Source organism: Poecilia formosa, unplaced genomic scaffold, assembly GCF_000485575.1.
Source record: "Poecilia formosa unplaced genomic scaffold, Poecilia_formosa-5.1.2 Scaffold433, whole genome shotgun sequence".
Classification (NCBI taxonomy): Eukaryota; Metazoa; Chordata; class Actinopteri; order Cyprinodontiformes; family Poeciliidae; genus Poecilia; species Poecilia formosa.
Genome location: NW_006800372.1, coordinates 262481 through 283254, shown reverse-complemented (window position 1 = coordinate 283254; position 20774 = coordinate 262481). Strand labels below are relative to the sequence as shown.

Sequence of the window (20774 nt, the reverse complement as noted above, 5' to 3'; positions counted from 1 at the left end):
CCCTGCTTGGATCTCTGAGTAGCTGCCTCTCAGACTGCCAGCATCTCATAGTACTCTCTGTCTCTGATACTTTTTGTCTGTTGCTAATAAGAATGATCGATCAGCCATTGTTATCATGGAAATCCTCACTGCGCCGCGGATTCCGGCTGGGGGGTTTTCCTCTTCGTCTTTCTGCTCAAAACACAGCGCCGCTGCATGCTGCGCGCCCGCTTCGGATGTTATCAACCCATGTTCATTCTTCAGGTAATCCTTTATATACAGAACAGAAACCGCTAAGCTAGAAACTAATTACGAAGTGAATGCTACCAGTCAAAATTTGGATTAATTTCGCGATTTCACTGCTTTTCAGCTGCTCCGTTCGCGCCGCTACTCCTTTCCGCCTCTCCGCTCCGCTTCTCTTTCACGGTTACTTGCGCAACTTTACTTCGTTCATCAGCAACAAAATAGAGCCCATTGTTATTTATTGAAGATTTTACATTTCCAAAAACACAGGAATCTAATGTTTCGTTTCGTACGTTTGGAAGCTCATTCCCTCTCACATAATCGGAAAAGCCGGGTAATGGCGGAGCTTTTGACATTTCTCTGACATTCGGAAAAATATGGTTTACTAATTTTAGCATAACTCCGGTTATACTTGGCCTATTAACACAATTTAAAAACTGGTGTGTAGTTTATAATGTGCACTTTAAGCTCGAGTTGAAAGTTAGACTGAGGGAGGCGGAGTCTTGCTGCTATGCCGTAACAAACTAGACGTTAAAAAGAGCTGTCAGGCTATGGACCCCTATGGTATAACGGATCGATACTCGCGGATGAAAAATCGATACTTTCCGAGGGCGGAAAATATCGATATATATCGCCAAATCGATTTATTTATACAGCCCTACTTAGACAAAAGCCGAACATTATACAAACACTGAAACATTTTCCTGCAGAGGAAGCATCACATTGTTGGATGACAAATTATTCTGCAGATCTAACATAAGCATAATTAGAAAAGACTAAGCTGAGCTTGAGATGCAAGCAAATTTAATAATCTAATTAAATCCGTATCTGATGTAGAGTTAATGTGAAGTCATGCGGTTCGCAGTGCTTTGTCAGGTGTTAGTGCACCAAACTTACTCAGCAACAGCTAAAACATCAAGGACAATATGATACTCTGGTGAACAGTGCAATTGAAAAAATAAATCAACCTTCAAGTGATTTATGTGGCAATAATCATGTCTTACTCATTAAAAGAGAACACTTTCTCTTAGCTGTAATCCTTGACAGGAGAGAGTCTTTATCAGATGTCAGCCTTGACTCAGAGATAACACCATACCTTCTGTTTCAGATATGTAGTTTCTGAAAACTACATGAAAACTAGCTTCATTTTATTTATGCCTTATCTAGACATTTTCCCTATTCACGCTTTAGCACAACTTGTTCTTCTGTTTAGCAGGAATAAAAGAAAGTGAGTCCTTTTGGCTAACAATCTTGCTGAATTGATGTCTGAGTGTCTCATTTTGTAATAAGAATAGAAGTAGTTCTTGACTTATCTGGCTGCCTGACAACACTCAAATACTAAAACATCGAAGAACCTTCCGCTGCTTCAAAGTTGTAGAGGAAATAAACACTGACAGAAAAAATGTAAACAATTTGTATGAAATGAAATGAAAAAATTTGGAAAACGTTCCACATTTAGACGGCACCACCAAGACACCTTGAATCAGCTTTTGTCATGGCAGGCCACCAGGTGGCGCTGTGATTTTAGCATGTTATCAAACGCGCATGCGTTTTTGATCCCTAGGTTCCACCTCAGTAGCTTCCACTTTATTTTGAAAAAGATGGTGTGAATATTAGCATTATTCCCACTATGGGAATCCCACACCATAAAGTTCTTCCATAGGATGTAATGACCGGAGGAAAAAAAGTCCACCTGCCACCTGAAAGCACATACAGCGTATAAATGTACACATCAAAAAATGATTTACTTTGACTGTCAGTAACAAACGTGGTTAAAACCACAGTGAGAAACAAGAAAGAAACTCTGACATGTTGTTTGGCTAAAATCTGACAGTCACTCGCAGCATGCCAGTCAATACATACAAGAAGAAAGTTAAGAAAAAAAAAATTACTGTGGTTTTTGACTTGCTGTTATGTAGAGGTTGACACATATCCTGTCTCATTCTCTCTCTCACACACACACACCTCCACACACACACATCCTTGTATTTACATCAAACTGAAGACTTTGTATTGACTTCCCTTCATTTTATTTATGTCTTATCTAGACATTTTCCCTAACCCTACATAACCAGTTCTAAATTTAACCCTAGCACCATACCTCTAAATCATTCTTTCTCAAACTGTGGTCTACAGACTACACCAGGTGTCGCCCGTGGATTAAGGGGCCCTGCAAGGTGCTGCATGTAAACGACTGTTTATTTGCCATGATGTGAGCTCGAAGTGCAACACAACCAGCTAGCTTACGAAAAGATGGTGTTTAAAAATAATAATGGATAAGTGGCTAAAAACCGGATCACTGAAAAGAAAAGCTGAAGATAATGGTAGAAAGAAAACAACTCCAGGATTATTTATATGGTCAGAGGAAGCCAAGTCAGACCTGATGAGAGTTTGATGTGTCGTTCACAAACTATTCAATTCTCTTGAATGCCTCTAAGCTGTCTCGTCTCCATTACTGAGAACTGTTCTTGTTTTTTACGACTTCACTTACTTATAATGCTCTGCTCACACATCAACAGCTAACTTTATTTTTATTTAATTTAAAATGATTTAACCAGCAAATAAATGCAATAAATAAATACCAGGGTTTCCCCCAGAAAACTTGCTAAGGTGGTCGGGGCGCTGAGGTGGTCCAATGGCGGTCCACCATGTTTTTATATTAAAAGATGTTAAGTAGACAGGAAATGTAAAAATATTACTGGGTAATTATATGTTACGGGAAAACAGTGTCAGTGAAACGCTATCTAAACTCACAACTAGTCTTAAAAACAACAAATCAAACAATACAATTAAAATGAATATCAATTATTTGCACTTCTGTCAGCAGCTCCATCAGGCCCCCCCTCCCCCCTATAGTTTCAGGGGCCCATAAATGCTAATATTTTAACTAGAGGTGTGCCGATCGATCGGCCACCGATTATAATCGGCCAATTTCCGTGAAAAAATGTATGATCGGTGATCGCCAATCTCGGTCTCTTGTTGCCGATCACACAAACTCATCACCTGCATCTAGGGTTGCCACCTTTCAGAAATTAAAATTAAAATAAGGGACCAGTCCCTCTATGTGTAAAGGTGGGGGCTGGGGGGTTAGTGTGTGTTACCCAGAAAGCAGTTGGGCACAATATCGCAACACCAACACCATGAGTCAAACAATGACTGGGGCAGCCTAATATATAAAGTACTCAGGGACCACTTCTTCACTATAACACATACACATTTGTAGAGTACGGATCAAATCACGTTCTGTATCGGTTCAATACGAGATGCTACATTTAACAGCCAATTACGGGACGGTTTCATATTTTACGGGAGGGGTAGCAACCCAACCTGCATCTCATTTCGCAGCCTGCGTGCAGCTGGTCTCTTCTTTCCTTCACACTGCGCAAACGCGCAGCAACAAATACTAAGCACCGGGTGAATTGGGGAAGTTTGCATGTTTCGGCGGAAAATTACCTTGGGGTCGGGGGCGAAGCAGGTCAAAATGCATCAACACTACGAATCTAATATGGCATAAAAACAATGCCATACTTGATGGAGTTTGGCTATATCGAGGCTCACTGCAGTAAAAAAAAAAAAGACATATGGAGCGATCAGATAGCAGGTAAAGCAGTGCACAGCTACAAACACTCACCCGGATTAGCATGACGGTCAGAAAGCTAAACAAAAATAACCCGCAAAATTATTTAAGTCATCGAGCTTCGATGTAAGACGCTGGTTCTGTTCTCGCTGTTGAACCTCTGTTACGCGATATTTCACAGACGGAGCTTCGCTTCTGCTCCACCTGGTAGTGAACTCTCACACCGAACCTCTGCTTAAAGCTGCAGCATCTAACTTAAAAAAATAAATACATTTTACATATGTATTAAAACTTTTGCTGTCCTAACATGAGACAGATAATCTCTGAAAAAATAATCTCCTCTGGCTCCTCCCTGTTCTACATAATTACTCCGCTCAGTCAGAAACAGCCACTCAGAACTAGCAGTGATCAGCTAGCCATGCTATCAGGAAGTTTTCATTCAGTAACTCAATATTGTTTATTGTAATGGATCCTGTATTTGCCTTTGAATGTTAAGTTTTATACTTGAAATTTTTGGCAATGTTGAGAGGTTTTATTTTGACTTTTTACATTACTTAGCCTCTTCAGAGCCTTCATATGTCAGTCAAAGATAGTATTACCGATAGCAGTACAATTTGCACAATGCCTATTTTGTTGTTTTTTTCTTGGAAAAAGTTATTAAAAAGAAGTTTTTGTCTAAATTAAGGTGAATTTATGGTTCCTTTTTCCACATAATGTAACCGGTAGTGCTTATGATTAAAAAAATAATAATTATGTGATCGGTATCAGTGATCTGCCGTGATCAGCCCTGATGGGTGATCAGAATCGGCAGAAAAAAACCTGATCGGTACATCTCTAATTTTAACTCAGACCACAGATGTATAAATGTAACATGTATTTGTTGAGATTCCCAATGGTGTTAAAGGAGCTGGCAAGTTTACTTTGTAAAACTTCAAAGAACAGTATTCATTGATTTTGTTACTACAGCAACAATCTGATGCTGTGAGTTTAATCTCTGAGTTTGAGCTCTTTTTGTTCACAAATACAAATTAGTAAACTGTAACCAATTGCTTTTTAGGTTGACCAATTAAATTACTCTCCCTCTCCCAGATAAAATATAACACAGAAGCTGTTAGAGGTGCTGATGTTTTTAGCAGCAAGAGGGTCTCTTAACCCTTGTGTTTAAATATGGGGTCCAACTGACCCCACACCCGTTAAACTTTTATCATTTACCACAGTCCTCTACGTTTGCCTCAGGCCTTGCAAGCACAAGGATTAAGTCAAATTTCTGCCCAAGGCAGCCTCGGACCGGCCCCTGCAGAGATGCACAACAAACGAGAGATTAGGTTAAACGCTGCTAATGTGCCTTTAGTAGCTCTTCCATTTTGTGTCTGTGTCATGATGTACACCCACACATCATGACACAGAAATGGATGATGGTGAAGGAGAACGCAGGCTGACCCAGGCTGTAGAAGATAAATGATGATTTAATGATGAATAAGCTCTTAGACATTTCAGGAAGCTGGCAGCACAGCAGAGCGGAAGGCTAGGGCTCAGCACCGGTAGCAACAGAAAACGGAACTGGATAAACACGAGCTAAGTCAGCTCAGGGCTTCAAAGTTCTACTGAGATGACTGACAAAATACCAACGACAATTGACAAGGACCCGACAAGAGACAAGGACAATAGGTGGACTTAAATACACAGGAGGTAATCACAGGGAACGTGACACAGCTGGGAACAGTCAAGGGGGAAGACAACAACACGGAGACTCACTGGACAAAGAAACCAAAAATAAACACACAGAAAACTCAAATCCTCACAGTCTGTTGAGTTTTTAATAACAGTCACAGAAGCTGTTCTGGTTGCTGGAGTTAATGGGATGAGATTTTCTGATCTTCCCGCGGCCACGCACATTAACTCTAACTGACTAAGTTTACAACGCATTTGATATGGTTTGATGCATCATGTAACTGGAAAAATAATAATACTACTACTGATAATAAAATAACATAAAACCGTGTGATGCATGACTACAAGGAATGCGCGAAAGCTCCTCACCGGGCTGAACCTGCATGATGAGGTTAGCGCTGGTTTGTTAACCACTAACGCACCGGCCAACTGGGAACATATACATAAACTTTGCTGGGAAGACTGAGAGCCACACGCTGGGCAGCATGTAAACGCTGCATATAATTCTTTGTTCACAAATAAAAATCAATCTCACCGCTCTCTCAACTAGGGTTGCCACCTTTCAGAAATTAAAATAAGGGACGCCCACCACGGCATGTCGCCCTACTCTCATGGGGTGGGACGTCCGCTGCAGTGATAGACATTATTTCAAAATAAAACATACAGAAAGCCCTAACAAACCTTTTAAAGTAGGAAATATTAATCTATTTGTATGCATTGTTCTGTAAATGACCATTTGTATTATTTTGGCTGATATTTGCAAATAATCACACCAGTAAAAGCACAATAAGAAACTTACTCATAGCAAAATGTTCTACCATATCACAGTGTTGTAGTACTCGAGAACGGTCTTGGTCTCGAGACCGGTCTCGAGACCATTTATTGATGGTCTCGGTCTCGTCTCGGACTCGACCGCATTTGGTCTCGGTCTTGTCTCAGTCTCAGACACTGAGGACTCGGCATTTTATTTCAAGACCAGTCGAGACCGCAACTCTTAAAATATCACTAAACATACAGTACACTATCTAGTTTATTTGTTAACATCTTTGTTTTCAGTGGATGCAAAACACACCGATTAAAATCCAACCAATAACATGACTTGCCAATTACGTGTTTCTGTTTCTCCTCCCTCCCCCTCCCCCCACCTTTCACTCGCACACGGTGCTCTGAGACATGCGTAGTGGTTTCCTCTGAGCGGCAGAAGATGTCTGTCTAATAGTCAGTAATAGAATATCGCTGCATAAATCATAAGAAATCCGATGGCCACAGCTAACTCAGCAGCGCTTCACTTTCAGAGACGGTGGGAACAACGTCTAACTTTTTTCGTCACTTAGCAAAGTAGCTCAAAGAAAGGTAAGCGCCGTTGACGTGATGTTAGCAAAGCTAGCTGTATAGAGACACATAAGCATTGTGATGAAAAAAAAGTGGTCACTCACTGCGCTGAATTATTGTGCGGAGATGTTGACTGACTTGTCGCATATATGGGACAACGCTGTGTCCAAAAGTCTGCAATATAATGATGCGACATTCAGGAACAGTACGATTCATCTGCTCATCTCTTTACTTATTAGATAGGACTGGAGTGTCACTGAGAGTTGTTCTATTAGATTACCATACGCTGTCAGAATAGCATACATATGCAGTGAGTACCATGCCTGCGCATTAAGAAGTCCGACAGTCAGAGGAGTTGTCAGTTCACTATACACAACAAGTTATGACGAAAATAAGTCATTAAATTGTTTTCCATGATAAGTCGTTTTTTCAAATTGTATTTAAAGCAGGGTCTGGCTACAGCTGCAGTCAACTACAACACACACCCTGAAAAACTCATTAACCTACTTAACCGCTAAGTCAGGATGCCATACAACTGTTAATAAAGTGTATGATGATCTACGTCATATTTCTGTTGCTAATTAAATAAAATTATATGGTAATGACGTGTCTGACAGATATAGCCGTGAGTTTGTGCTAAGCGTATGACGATCTGACAGCATATGCTGACCTGACGAAACACTCTTCTTTGTTCTTGTAATGCTCTGCATACACTGCAGTACCTATCATTATTTTTATTTAATTATGTACATTGATATTTTTTTCATTAACAAATGAATAAAACACAAGAATGAAAGAGCACGCAGAGCATGCACATTGCTCTTTCATTGTTTTCGTTAAAAGTGGCAGCTGTAATGTGTGCCATGGTGTCAGACTACCTGGCTTCATGTAGTGGGAGAGAGGGTGAGAACGGTCATGATGAGCGTCTTGTGGATGGTTACTTCTTGCTTGTTGCTCCTTGGTCAGTATTCATAGTTGAGCGTTATTTGCCATCTGGGCATTGCCTCAATTGCTATGTTAAATGGTACAGAGAGTGGTGGTTTCTGACATGAGCAATATAGGCAAATGCCCAGGGCGTTATCTTTTTAGAGATGGCACCAGACCACCGCGGATTGTAGCACAGAGATGGTAAAATTTATCAAGTATTTAATATCTAAGTGTTTTTATGGGGATACGGATCTTTCAGATCAGTTTGAGAGGCAATTTTGATCATATTTCACATTTTATCGTATCATGTAGCGTGGGGCGCTGGTCTTGGTCTTGACTTGGTCTCGGACCCTAAAAGTCTTGGTCTTGTCTTGGTCTCGATACACTCTGGTCTTGGTCTTGTCTTGGTCTCGGGTTAGGTGGTCTTGACCACAACACTGCCATATCAGCCTCAGGAGATGATTGAAGGATGAAGAGAGGTTGATGTCTGGTTCTTTAGGTTCTGACGGGTCTGCAGTTCCTCTCCTGATCCATTCATACAGCAGCACACTGAGCCACGATGGAGATATTTTCTTTAATTGCCTGTTTATCCTCACTAACATTATTCAGCCTCGGTTTTGCGTCTTCCTTCTCTCGTCTGTATCTTTATGAGAGGTTTTACTTCTAAGGACGGTGGAGAATCGGGTCGAGGATGTTTTAAAAAGAAACTGGTTGATACCAGCTCACCGCGGCTGCGTAGTGTCCGTCTTCAGGTAACCGTGACAACAGCGTCGGTCCGTAGTGTTCTGGGATCCTTTAGCTCCTGCCACTACAATTTAGCTGACCTTAATATTTCCTGTGTTTTATTTTGGTCATTATTGTTACACTTAGTGTTGATATGTGCATGATAGGTGTGTCTATCAGACTTTTATAGAAATATGGAACAAATCATGTCCGGTATCAGTTCAATACGGGATGCAATATTTAACAGCTACGAGTCCGTATTTTACGAGACGGGTGGCAACCCTACCCTCAACGCACCTTTGAGTCCTGTGGTTCACATAGAGCTGCACAGCCAGAGCTAACGTGGCGGGACTTAAACTGTTACCTTTAGTTCTCCAAAGAAACATAATTCCTCACAGTAAGTTGATGTAAATATCCATATAGGTCAGCTTGTGTCCAGTGAAAGGAGGCACCCGCGATTCGCACTGAGGTAAAGTGAGGTAAAGCAGCAGCAGCGTGGGAGGCAGAGGCGCCAGCTGTGTTTTAAATGCATAAACTATAAACCTCTTTTAGGAATAAATCTGCTTCGCTAGTGAAATGCTCAGAGCAATCTGGCTTTTAAAAAAAAAAGAAAATTAAGCGATTTTTATTATTATTTTCCTAAAAACATAAACAAGCAACGCTTAGCCTGGTGGGGGGCTAGGAAAGCATGGTGGGCCGCCAGGCTTATAGTACACTGGGGAAACCCTGAATACACATGATGAAAATGGGTGGATAATTTTATATGTAATAGTGCATAAGAGGATTTTAGTTTCTGCCAAAACAACCCAAGTCTGTTTTTCTTTAACTATGCTTCTAAACTACAAATAGTCACAAAATGTTAATGCACACAACACAGCTTTTTTATTTTCATGTCTCTGACATCATTGGAAAGCTTAGAATCCACACTTAAGAATCTGCAAATAACTCAAAGCTCCCCAAGTAGACGTGTTGATGGTTTTGTCATGACCAGTCACATTTACAAAACAGATTTACATCAGGATGAACATGAAAATGAGAAGTGACTTAAGAAACTTTCAGGTATATATCAATATGTTGTGCTATTGCGGATCAATTTCAAATTAGGTGGTCATGTTGGTCCCCTTCATGTACTATAGTAACGCGTGTGTGCACATTGGTAAAACATTTCTGGGTGTTAAAACTTGTTTGTGGAAGCATCAGGCTAGGATTTTCACACTTTCCAGTGGAGGCTTGTGCTGATCACAGCATCCGTACACCACCACCCTATACCCCATCTGACATACTAAAGCAGTGTTTTTCAACCACTGTGCCGCGGCACACTAGTGTGCCATGAGTGATCGTCAGGTGTGCCGTGGAAATTATCCAATTTCACTTACAGTACCGTATTTTCCAGACTATAAGCAGCTACTTTTCTCCTAAGCTTTGAACCATGCGGATTGTAACCCGGTGCGGATTTTCTGTGTATTTTTATTCAACCACCAGGGGACTCTTTAGCAGGAAGTGAATCATTAGAAGTCAAAATTGTAAATCAAAGAAAAACACGCTAATTTTCATTTAGAACAAGCACATGCTAGCAGCAGGCACGACAGAGAAATGTTTTCAAACTCATATGATGAAGCTTTTAAGTTGAGGACTATTGATCTGGAACTGCAGGAGGGAATAGAGCCGCTGCACGTAAGCTTGGCGTGAACGAAACCACGGTTCGGCTTTGGAGACGGAGGGCTGCGGCCTTAATATATCCAGCAGATTTATTAGGACGAAGCCCTCTGCTGGGTCCTTATAGAAAACCGAGAGCAGCAGAGATACCAGCGGCTTATAGTATGGTGCACTATATAGTCCGGAAAATACGGTAATTGGTCTTAAAAGAGTTTTTGAAAATGAATTAATTATCTGCAAATAATACCATCTTTGAGTGTCTTTGCTGTAGTAATGACCAGCAGCATAATCGTGTAATTTTCTTACCACTAGATGGCAGTATGTACAAAGCATTTACATTAAAACAAGAGAATTAGTGATGCATGAATGTTACAGGTAGCGGTGAGAGCATTGTATCTAGCAAGACTGTGACGACAGTGATGGAAAAGAGTGAAGCTCACACAGGACGAAAAATGGGATTTTTGGCAGCTATTGACACCTTGTTCTGCCGTGCGCTTGGAGATTGAGGGCTTTCGGCAAGAGGTTTTTGTCAGAGTCGAGCACTGCCAAAAATGGTCAAAAATGCTGTGTGTCCATGTTCCCCTATCACCCCTGTGCCTAGCAGAAGTTTTCATATTTAAATGAAGTTGCTGAGTGCCATGCAAGTGCAAATCAACTGTTGAGCACCACCTTTTGACTTTGTAGCTAACCCTTTTTACCTTCTGTTCACCATAAAGAAGTATGTTTGGAGAAAGAATATTAAAACAATCTATCTTATCCATTAAAATATACATTACATGTGTGTTAGGAGCACTGAAAAACTTAGTTTTGGTTGAATTGATGATATAAAAGAAGAATATGCATGATTACATACAATAGACTTTTGTGAAATGTGATCTTACTTTGACATTCCTCCTATCTGAAGATTTATCTTGTGATGGGAGGAATTGCACAACTTAATCAAAAATAATAATAAAAAACATGTTCCAGAGAGGTTCATTGTACATAAAGTATTTTTGTGAATAATATTCAAACTAATGTTAATGTTCACTGATTGCTTTAAAGACCCAGAGTCATGCTATATTGGAGTGGTAGTGACACCGTTCCACATCACGATACAGGAAAGAAACTACAGATGATTTATCAGTATTCAGTTGCTTAACTCTCAAGTTTAAATTGAAGAACAAAATGGCTGAAAGTATGTGATACCTTCTGATAGGGTATAAACATTTGTATTCTTTTTTTAAAGTTTTGTTAGTTAAGCACTAAATATAACTTACGGATTATGAATCATATTCTATATAAACTAAAAAGGAGACAGCTCAAAGTAGAATTGAGTAAATAAACATCTATACATTTAAAAACATTTTAGCAATTAATTATAATAAAAATAAAATATACTGTCACGTAACTTTTGAAATAACTTTTAGAATGTATTTTTCTTCTGTCAACTTTCATTTAACACTCCAGTCCAGTTGGTGGCAGTAAAGCGCTTTCATAGTCGGTTAAGCAGCCGCCATTAAACTCCAGAGGAAGATTTGCACCGGCTACTGCGAGACCCAACATGAACGAAAATGCCCGTGCGTTGTGTGAAATGGTGGAAAAAGTCCTATTTCACGGAGTTACCTTTTCAGTATCGTTTTGATATTAAGCAATGTTCCGGCGGAAAACAACAGATGACACCGCGGCGGTCCAACAGGCCGAACTCACGGTAAGAAAGCTTTAATGAATAGCGAGCACGTGCAGCGAGGCGAGTTGCTTTGTTTGTTTTTTTACAGAAAGCGGTCTGTCGTTTTCATTTGCCAAAACATTTCGTATTGTATTTTTTATTACATGTGATGTTCTGAACTCTTAAAAATACTCGCATCTTCTTTTATTTTTTCAGACCAGAAAAATGGCCAAGCCTAAACAGCCAGGCCTCAGACCACGGTGCCGAGGCGTTCTGACGGAGTCCACCAGGACAAAGAGAAATTCAGTAAGTTATGATTTCACATTTAGTGAATAGTGAACACTCGCATATTTGTAAGGAAAACTTAACTTCCCGTTATTTTATTTATTTTGTTATAACGCAGTAAGCAAGGCAGTGTGGAAAGCAGTAGAGATCGACAACATGGCGGACGGAGGACGGATTTGAGGAATAAGTCATGTAGCAGGTATGTATTATGTACAGTCACTGCATTGATTCCCGCCTGTATAATGGTTGGTTGAGAATAATTTTAACTTATTTACTTATGTATTTTTGAGAAAGTCATAATTTGCTACAATATTTTTTTTCAATTTTACATTTATTTCCACAGACTCCACAGAATGGGAGTCACATTTGTGTCAATCAGACTCTTCAGGAACGTCCTGATGTCCGTGACGAGGACGCAACTGTGTGTGAGTATCTATTTTAGAATGTTGATGATATTTTATGCTTCAATATTGTTTATGTACATAATGTAATTATGCTATGTATTGACAATGCACAAAAATGTTTTCCAGCTGTATCCAGGACCTACTGCCAGTCATCTGGATGTAGCTACAGAAAGAAGCAGGTAAGATTTATTACTAATCTAGGGATGTCACAATTCCTTGAATTATTAAAGCACTGTGATTTATTAAAATCCATCAAAACAAATTATCTGCCTCAGAGTTTGTTGAACTATGTTTTACTATTTATTACCAACTGCTTTTAATTATTTTTTCTTCCAATTGTTTCCAAGTGTTTTCTCTTTTTCATTAAAGTTTTTATTTTTTGTAAGAATGTATTAATGTGTTTTTTTGTTTGTTTGTTTTAATGTCTTATGTGTGCATACTAAGCTGGAAGTTGCCAAACAATTTCACTGTAGTTTTATAATGACTAAAAGATGCCTGTAGCTCATAATGATTGTCTGTTCTGTATTAACAGCTGATGGAGGAAGGCAGAGAGTACTGGCAGCAGAGGAGGTGGCATTCTGGGAGGATGGCAGCTATAAGGCAGTGTCAGGATGGACCCCAAATTCCTCCATTCAGGAGCTCAGTGACATCAGGACTACATTACAGGAAGAGATGTCAGGTCTACAAGACCAGAAGAAACGTCAGGTCTATGCTACAGGAGAGATGTTGGGCCTGTCCTGAACGCAGCATAATGTTTGATCATGTTTGGACAAAAAAACACTGCCAGATGGTCCAGAAATGGACAAGCATTTATATTTTATTTTGTGTGCAAACAGTAAGATAAAACACCAAAAGTCGTGGTAAGAGACTTGAAGCTAACCCTAAATACAGCATTTTGCGTCATAAGCGTTTGTATGCTGGATCATGCTCAGAAAGAAAGCCACCACCACACGGCTCAGAAGTAGACAAGCATTTTGTGCTGTAATCTTTTTTTTTTTTTTTTAACTGAAAGATGTTTTTTTTTTTATTTGTAGATGTGTTTTTTATTTTATACATATGTGGTTTCTTTATTTGTAGATGTGTTTTTATTTTATACATGTGGTTTCTTTATTTGTAGATATGTTTTATATGCATGTACGTACATATTTATTTTTCAACAAAAAATAAAAATATAAACTTATGCCTTGTGCTTGGTGTATTTTTATTTCTGGGTTATTTTTTTAAATAATTTTATTAGGGAGGGGCTTAACCAGGCCTGTAATTATAAAGGTCTAGTGTGTCCAATAGGGAGATATCTACCAACCAATCACATGCAAGTAATGAATTGTGATGTCATTGTTTTTTCACCCAATGACTGACAATTCACGTGGGTCTCCTGTTGCTTTTCACATGTTAATAGTTAAGAGCTGTTAACACCTCGATTGCTGTCGATATCTGTCGCTCGCGAGCTGCGTCCGCGTCAGAATACAGGGTCAAAAATCCCACTTTTCGTCCTGTGTCAGCAGTAGTTGGAAAGAACATGGGTCCATTTCCCACAACATATCTGTGTGAAGTGAGCTTCTCAAGCCTGGCTACTATAAAAACTAAAAACAGAGAGACTGAGAGCTGTTGAGGAAGAGCTTTGTCTTTCTTCAATTTCTGCCAGGAAATCAGCTGTTTTCATCCGAACATGGATAGGTTTCACACTAGGTGGGTAAAATATACAGATATTGACATTTTGTACATGCAACTCTTCATATTGTATCAGTGAATATGAAGTAAAATCCTTCCCAGATATTATTGCTTCTTTCAGAATAAGAATTATTTTCTGTATTCCGGCTAAAAGAATGCTTGTGGATTAGTTTGTAAAACACTGAAGTTTTCTACAACTTCTTTAAATTTAAGACCACGTTGTTGTGGCCCTGTTCAGGTGTATTTTTTAAGTGGACATGTTAAGTGCAATTTGAAATAAGACATGTAAAATATGATCAAAATAAATGTTTGTGTTTATTTGATTCCTATTCAAGACACTTTGATAAGAATTACTATATATATATAATAAAGACGGCTACAGAGTGTCTTTGTTTACATTTCTGGTTGGTGGTGTGCCTCGTGATATTTTCAATTAAAAGAATGTACCTTCGCTCAAAAACGGTTGAAAAACACTGTACTAAAGCACTCACAACCAAACAGCACTGAGAGAAGACATGGTGCACCAAATGTCAGTGGGGTTCAGTATTACAAACAGTGAGAGAAGGAACCCAGAGAGCTGAATGAGGGGGAGGACAGAGAAAGTTTGTTCCAACATCAAAGTGCAGAAGAAAGGCAGAGAGGAAAGGAGGAGATGAGGGTATGCCTGATTAGTTTTTTATTGTTAAAACCCTTTGGTTCAGCCAGCGTTCGCTCCATATCAGGCTGGTGTTGTTCTGCAGCCTCAACACAAAGCAGGACAGTACATTGTGAGTGTTTTGAGGTTTAATAAGATAATTATTCTCATCCATCTGCATTTTCTGGAAGGAACGGAAGGAAGGAAGTTGTTGTGACAGATGGACAGATGAGGGAGGCACAATATTACCATGAGTCTGACAGAGGAGGAGCTATACAACACAAATGGCTGAGTGACTTAAAAAACAAGAACTATTATTTTCCATGTCTGTCATTTGTTCTAATATGGAAATCAACTCTCAAAGCTGCTTTTCACCCCTCACTTTTAGATTTATTGGAAAATACTCACCAAATAGCACATTTTAAATGACATTTTTGTCCATAGCATGATTTGACATAAAGATCTCGATAAATTGGTTCACTAATAAATCTGTATTGATAACAACGCAAACAAACACACACACATACACGCGCGCACACACATACACACACGTTTGTCTGGCTATCTTTGTGGGGACTTTACATTGACTTCCATTCATTTCTACAGCCTAAACCTTACCTTTACCTAACCCTAACCATCACATACCTAACCCTAACAAAAACTCCAATTTATACCTTAGCCCTAAATGTGACTCCTGACCCAAAGACAGGGTTTCCTGTGGGGAGCAGGCTCCGGTCCCCACGAGGAGCAAGTGGTCCCCACAACGTAGTATATGTCAGGAAAATCGTCCCCACAAGGTATTACAAACAAACGCACACACACACACACACACACACACACCATCTCCCTTCCTCTGAGGTTATAGCCGTCCATTCCTCCGTTGCTCACTGAGCGCGTTCAGACTCAGGTGCAGACAGTCCCTAAAAATAGAAAAAAAAAAGGAAGGAAAGGATCTCTGTGTGTACGTGTGTACACTGCTTTCTACAAGACGGAAGAGGGTGAGTTCAAATGGTGATCCCCGTCCATCAGAGCAGTTGGAAGTCAAAAAGCACAGGAAGGATGTGCAGATGTGGTGCAGTTTCACTTTTTGAATTTTTAAAAAAGCTGATAAAATCTAAATAAATTAAAACAGTCTCACAACTTCAGGACACTTTGCTACTTTAATAGCTGGATAGTTTCAAAGTGAAGAGAAAAGCTTGTCATAAGTGACTCTGTTGGAAAGCAGGAACTTATTGGGTGTATGTTGGGTTTGTAACTGTTAAGATGATCACTTTTGATGAGCAAGAAAGAGTTTAACTCTCAGGTCCTACCAAACATTCCACCATCTGCTGTTAGATATAACAAAGCATAAACAAATTACAACTCCAACACAAATGCAAAGTAAAGCCACAGATTCCACCCAGGGAGTATTCATGCCTTGATTAATTTATTTCATGTAAAATTAAACCCTCGATTTTCTTCCATGTGAGGTTATTTGTTTCACAGGGGACAGTTGTTGCAGTTGTACAACATGTTTATGTTTACATACCAAGAGTTAGGTTACTCTTGGTATGTGCAGAAAGCTTGATTCAAGCTGCACATAAAGCTTCAATCAAAAGCTTTATGTGCAAAGCGTTAAAAGGAGACATGTTTTCCATTTTGACCACTCATGTTTTATTGTCTTGAAAATTGATGAACGAGCCTGGGTTTGGCTGTTCCCAGGAGAACGATACTTTGGCTGGTGCCAAGAGTGAAGTTTGATGGAGAGAGTGTTATAGTGTGGGATTCCTTTTGAGGGTGTGGACTTTAGTTCTAGTGATGGGAACACTTAGTGTTGTGCCATTCTGGATAATTTCATGTTCCCAAAAGCATGGGGTTGACCTTGAGCCAGTGTAAAAAGCATACTCCATAAGGTCAAGGAGTCTTAACATTAACATCACAACTTTGAAAACCTTTTGGTTGAATGAGAGTGGAGATTGGATGCTACAACACTGCATGAAAAGTGGAATTTTCGACAGCTACTGACACCTAGTTCTACCATGCGCATGGAGATTGAGGGCTATCGGCAAGAGTTTTTTTGTCAGAATGGGAAATTGTAGGGCACTGCCGAGATTTGTCAAAAATTGTGTGTGTCCGTGTTGCCCTATCACCCCCGTCACTTTGGGCATAGGAGAGGCTTTCATAATTAAAAGAATTTCCTGGGAGCCATACAAATGCAAATTAACTCTTGAGCAACGGCTTTTCAGACTGTAGTCTCTGTTGTAGAACTAAAGGGGGGTTAAGTCCATTTTACCTTCTGGGCACCACCCAGGTCTGCTTACCAGTTCCAGGACCTGACCAAAACCCCTCAGTGTTATTACCTTGAGAAATAATGAGATTTGGTTAAGTATAAAACAGGCATTAATGCCGGAAATGTTCTAATGTTACAAGTCATACAAATGGAACAAATACAGAGTGACATTCACCAGCACTTGACCACACTTAGCTCACCTTAGGGATGTAAACCAAGTGTGCATATCAAAGTACAATTTTCAGGGTAAATCTGATTATATATTCTCAACATTGCATGTCGGTCAAGCTCATCCAAGATTGTGTGGTGGAATGCAGACAGAACCACCGCTGTACACATTTCCAAGAGAAGTGTTTCTGCCGACGTGAAAACACTTAACTTTACATAAAGCACATCAGTTGTGTCATCATGTGACAAAGTTCCAATCATTTGCACACTGGGGCGCCGCCAGGAATCATGGGCCCCCTGACAAAAAAATTTGTTTGGGCCCCCCCCGCACAATTTTTTGAGTCTATTTGACCCATAAAATGCATCACAATTTTAAAGGCTTGCATCTGCCTTGCTTTCTTTGGTTCAATACTGATAATTAGCACAAAATTTACTGCTCATGAATTTAGCATCCAACAGTCCACATCCAGTATGTAAGTAGGTTGCTTAAATTTTTTCTATTAGTTTTAGATTACTGAAATGTCTCTCCCCATGAGCAACAGTCAAAAGCAACGTGCAACTACACTTAAAGCAATCCAAACTTCTCAAAAATGCTATGTAATTGCATTTTATTCAGGCCTGCAGTACATAACTTTAATAAAAAATATGTTTCCTCCATATTTGTTAAAGCTGTCACGATGTTGTAGCAGTTTGTTATGAGACAGATAATCTGTGAAAACAATCAGTCTCCTCCATCTCCTTCCTGACTTACTATTACTTGTTAAAGTAATGCAACATTCTGACCAAACCAACCAGTCAGAACAAGTAGGACGCTCTTAGAACTGTCAATTAGCCTCATTCACTCACTGCTAAATGTGCTAATGGTGGAGAAACAACTTATCATTACAAGAAACCGTTTATCTGCCGTCATTGTGTTAACTTTGATCAGAAGAAGAACAATTAAAATATTTTGACTCGTTTATATTCTCTCTTCTGCCCGGATTCCTTGATGTCGTCATTTGTATCAGCTGAGCCACAAAGACAAACGCTTTCCAAGTACAATCATAACATTTATTAGACGAACAACTAATGAAACTGACAAAACTCATAATAAAATCACAAATCAGCATCCAATTCAATATTTACCTTACTCCATGAACATCCACACACCAAGACAAACTTACAGGGAACCATTTCACCGACGCACCGTTCCCCGGAGACAGCATCACGGGTAACCCCGGAGCAATCTGAAGTTAAGGTTCAAGGTCCTATACTTTTAAAGGGAGGGTGTGTTTCCCTTCTCTGCTGTATTCAAATTAGGGGACTGTCCTTAGCTAAGTTTATTTAAATCTAGTTGACTATGTTCCAGTAAAAACCTGTTTTTTAAGATCAAAGAAGCGTTATTTTCTTTTGAGTGGAGACAGATGTTTTTCTTGACCCTGACCCGAGAGGAAGCTCTACTCTATAGACAGGATCAGATCTTCCTCTCTTACACCAGCTGTTAAATCTTATCAAGGTGGTCAATGCCTCCTTCGCTAGAGGACCCAAATTTGGGCGGCACTTTCCGCAACAAGATCAATTGAAAACACATGCTATACATTTATCAGTATAGGCATATTGCATATCCACATATGAGGGAAAAGCTCTTCTAAATGATAGAAACAATATTTTCTACCTCAACAACACCCAGCTTGGACACTAAGCAGCTTCTTAAAAAGAAACACAATTAGATGCTAACGAGGCATATCCGGTAAAAAACGCAACAATGAAAGAGCAACGATTCCCAATGCCCACAAACTATCTATCAGAGTAAAGCCGAAGTGCTGCCGTTTCCAACAATACCAGTCACCACGCAGCGTGCAAAACTCACTGAACCAACAGCTAAAGAAGAAAAAAAAAGAAATAGCTAATTTCACGAAGCTAAAAACATAAATTCAGTCCTACCTTTGCTGTTTCGTGGTCATAATCCTTATTAGAGTAAATATTTCCACTTGGTCCGATAATCCATTTTCCCTGCGTCCATCTCGCATTGTTTTCGGCTCTGCCCTGAACCTCTTCCGTCTCCTAGCTACCATATACAAAATCATTGACGAAGAGGCGAACTTCCTCAATGTACGCCACATGCGTTTTCCTCGCTGTTATTGGTGAATGGCTTTAGGTTCCAATGTCAACGCCCTCGGATTCTATTGGCTCTGACGGTTCGAAAGACATGTCAATCATGTCAATCATCAAAATTGGCCAATGGGTTCCCGAGAAACTGCCCAGCGTAATTTTGAACGTCTGAATGGAGAACTGGATGATTTTACGCGCAGAGTGCATTGTTATTGTAATGTAATTGTGAGATATATTAGTTTTTTCCTGTGATCATATCATTTTGACAAATTAGTTTTCATTGCTATTTGCATTTTCATTGTTATATAATTATATTTGAAATGTTATTGTGAGTTAGTTCCATTTTCAGTCTATTACAATTTGTCTATTTTTTTCTCCTTTTGTGAATGAATGCAATGTGGATTTTTAAAAGAAACCTCCAAAAACAATTATTAGATGTAATTACTTATCTATGATAAATAATAATTTATTGTATGATAAGAATAAATGATTGAAACAGAACCTACAGAAAAAAAAACTAAGAAAGTTCAAATGGCACAAATTGTGCCAAAATGGCTCATTTGGAAGGTCCGCCTAGATTTTTATCAAGTAGTACCTCTCTAAAACTCATATGATTAACTTTTTTTTCATGAAACTTGGCACAGTAAAAGGTCAGATTGTGTACTGTTGTTTACTACATGTTTTGGATTTCATCTGCATGCTTTGAAAGGAATCTTAATATATTGAACTGTTTTTTTTAGGCGGAAATAGATTTTTTTTTCTTAATTTCTGCTGCATCTCATATTAATTTACTTTCCTCAGTAACAGGCAGGGTGGTTTTTAGAGCTGTAACATATTCTCTAGGGTCTTGCCTTTATTTTGATACCAAAACAATTAAAATAAACTCTGTAGTTCTTGAGATACATTCAATTCATTTTGGGCATGTTATTTTCAGCCATATTTCTCAAAAACAGGCCATGAGTCAGAGAGGTTTGATTAAGCTATGCAATGATAAATCTTCAGATGGGAGGAATGTCAAAGTAAGATCATGTTCAACAAAAGTCTATTGTATGTATTCATGCATATTCTGCTTTTATATCATCCATTCAACCAAAACTAAGTTTTTCAGTGCTCCTAACACGCATGTAAAATAGATTTTAATGGATAAGATAGATCATTGTTTGAATATTCTTTCTCCAACCATACTTCTTAATGGCATACTTGTATAACTGAACAATACAGACGTCTTAAAATGTGTTAAACTGTTTGGCCCATTGCACTGCAATACCAACAAGGGTAACACTTTATTTGAAGGGGGGTGAATAAGACTGTCATGACACCATCATAAATATGACATAACACCTGTCATGAACATGAATAAGTCTTCATGAATATTTATGACTGTTGTCATAAAGTGTCTTTCGGTAAATTATGACACTTTTAATACAAAGTTGACATTATTCAAAATGTCTTTGTTATGACAACTTGACATTAACCAAGAAATCATTACTGATATA

The 20774-nt window shown here is 39.1% G+C and overlaps 1 protein-coding gene and 1 long non-coding RNA gene across 2 annotated transcripts in view; one reads left to right on the top strand and one right to left on the bottom strand.

Moving 5' to 3' along the window:
• The window catches only part of LOC103155522 (protein kinase C epsilon type-like), a 230665-nt gene that overhangs the window by 130459 nt on the left and 79432 nt on the right, over nt 1–20774 (bottom strand). The gene's annotated exons all lie outside the window — the stretch shown is intronic.
• On the top strand, nt 11619–13284 carry LOC107833720 (uncharacterized). The gene is made up of 4 exons (XR_001659482.1): nt 11619–11798; nt 11973–12466; nt 12572–12624; nt 12978–13284. It is a non-coding gene; the product is annotated as an uncharacterized LOC107833720 (long non-coding RNA).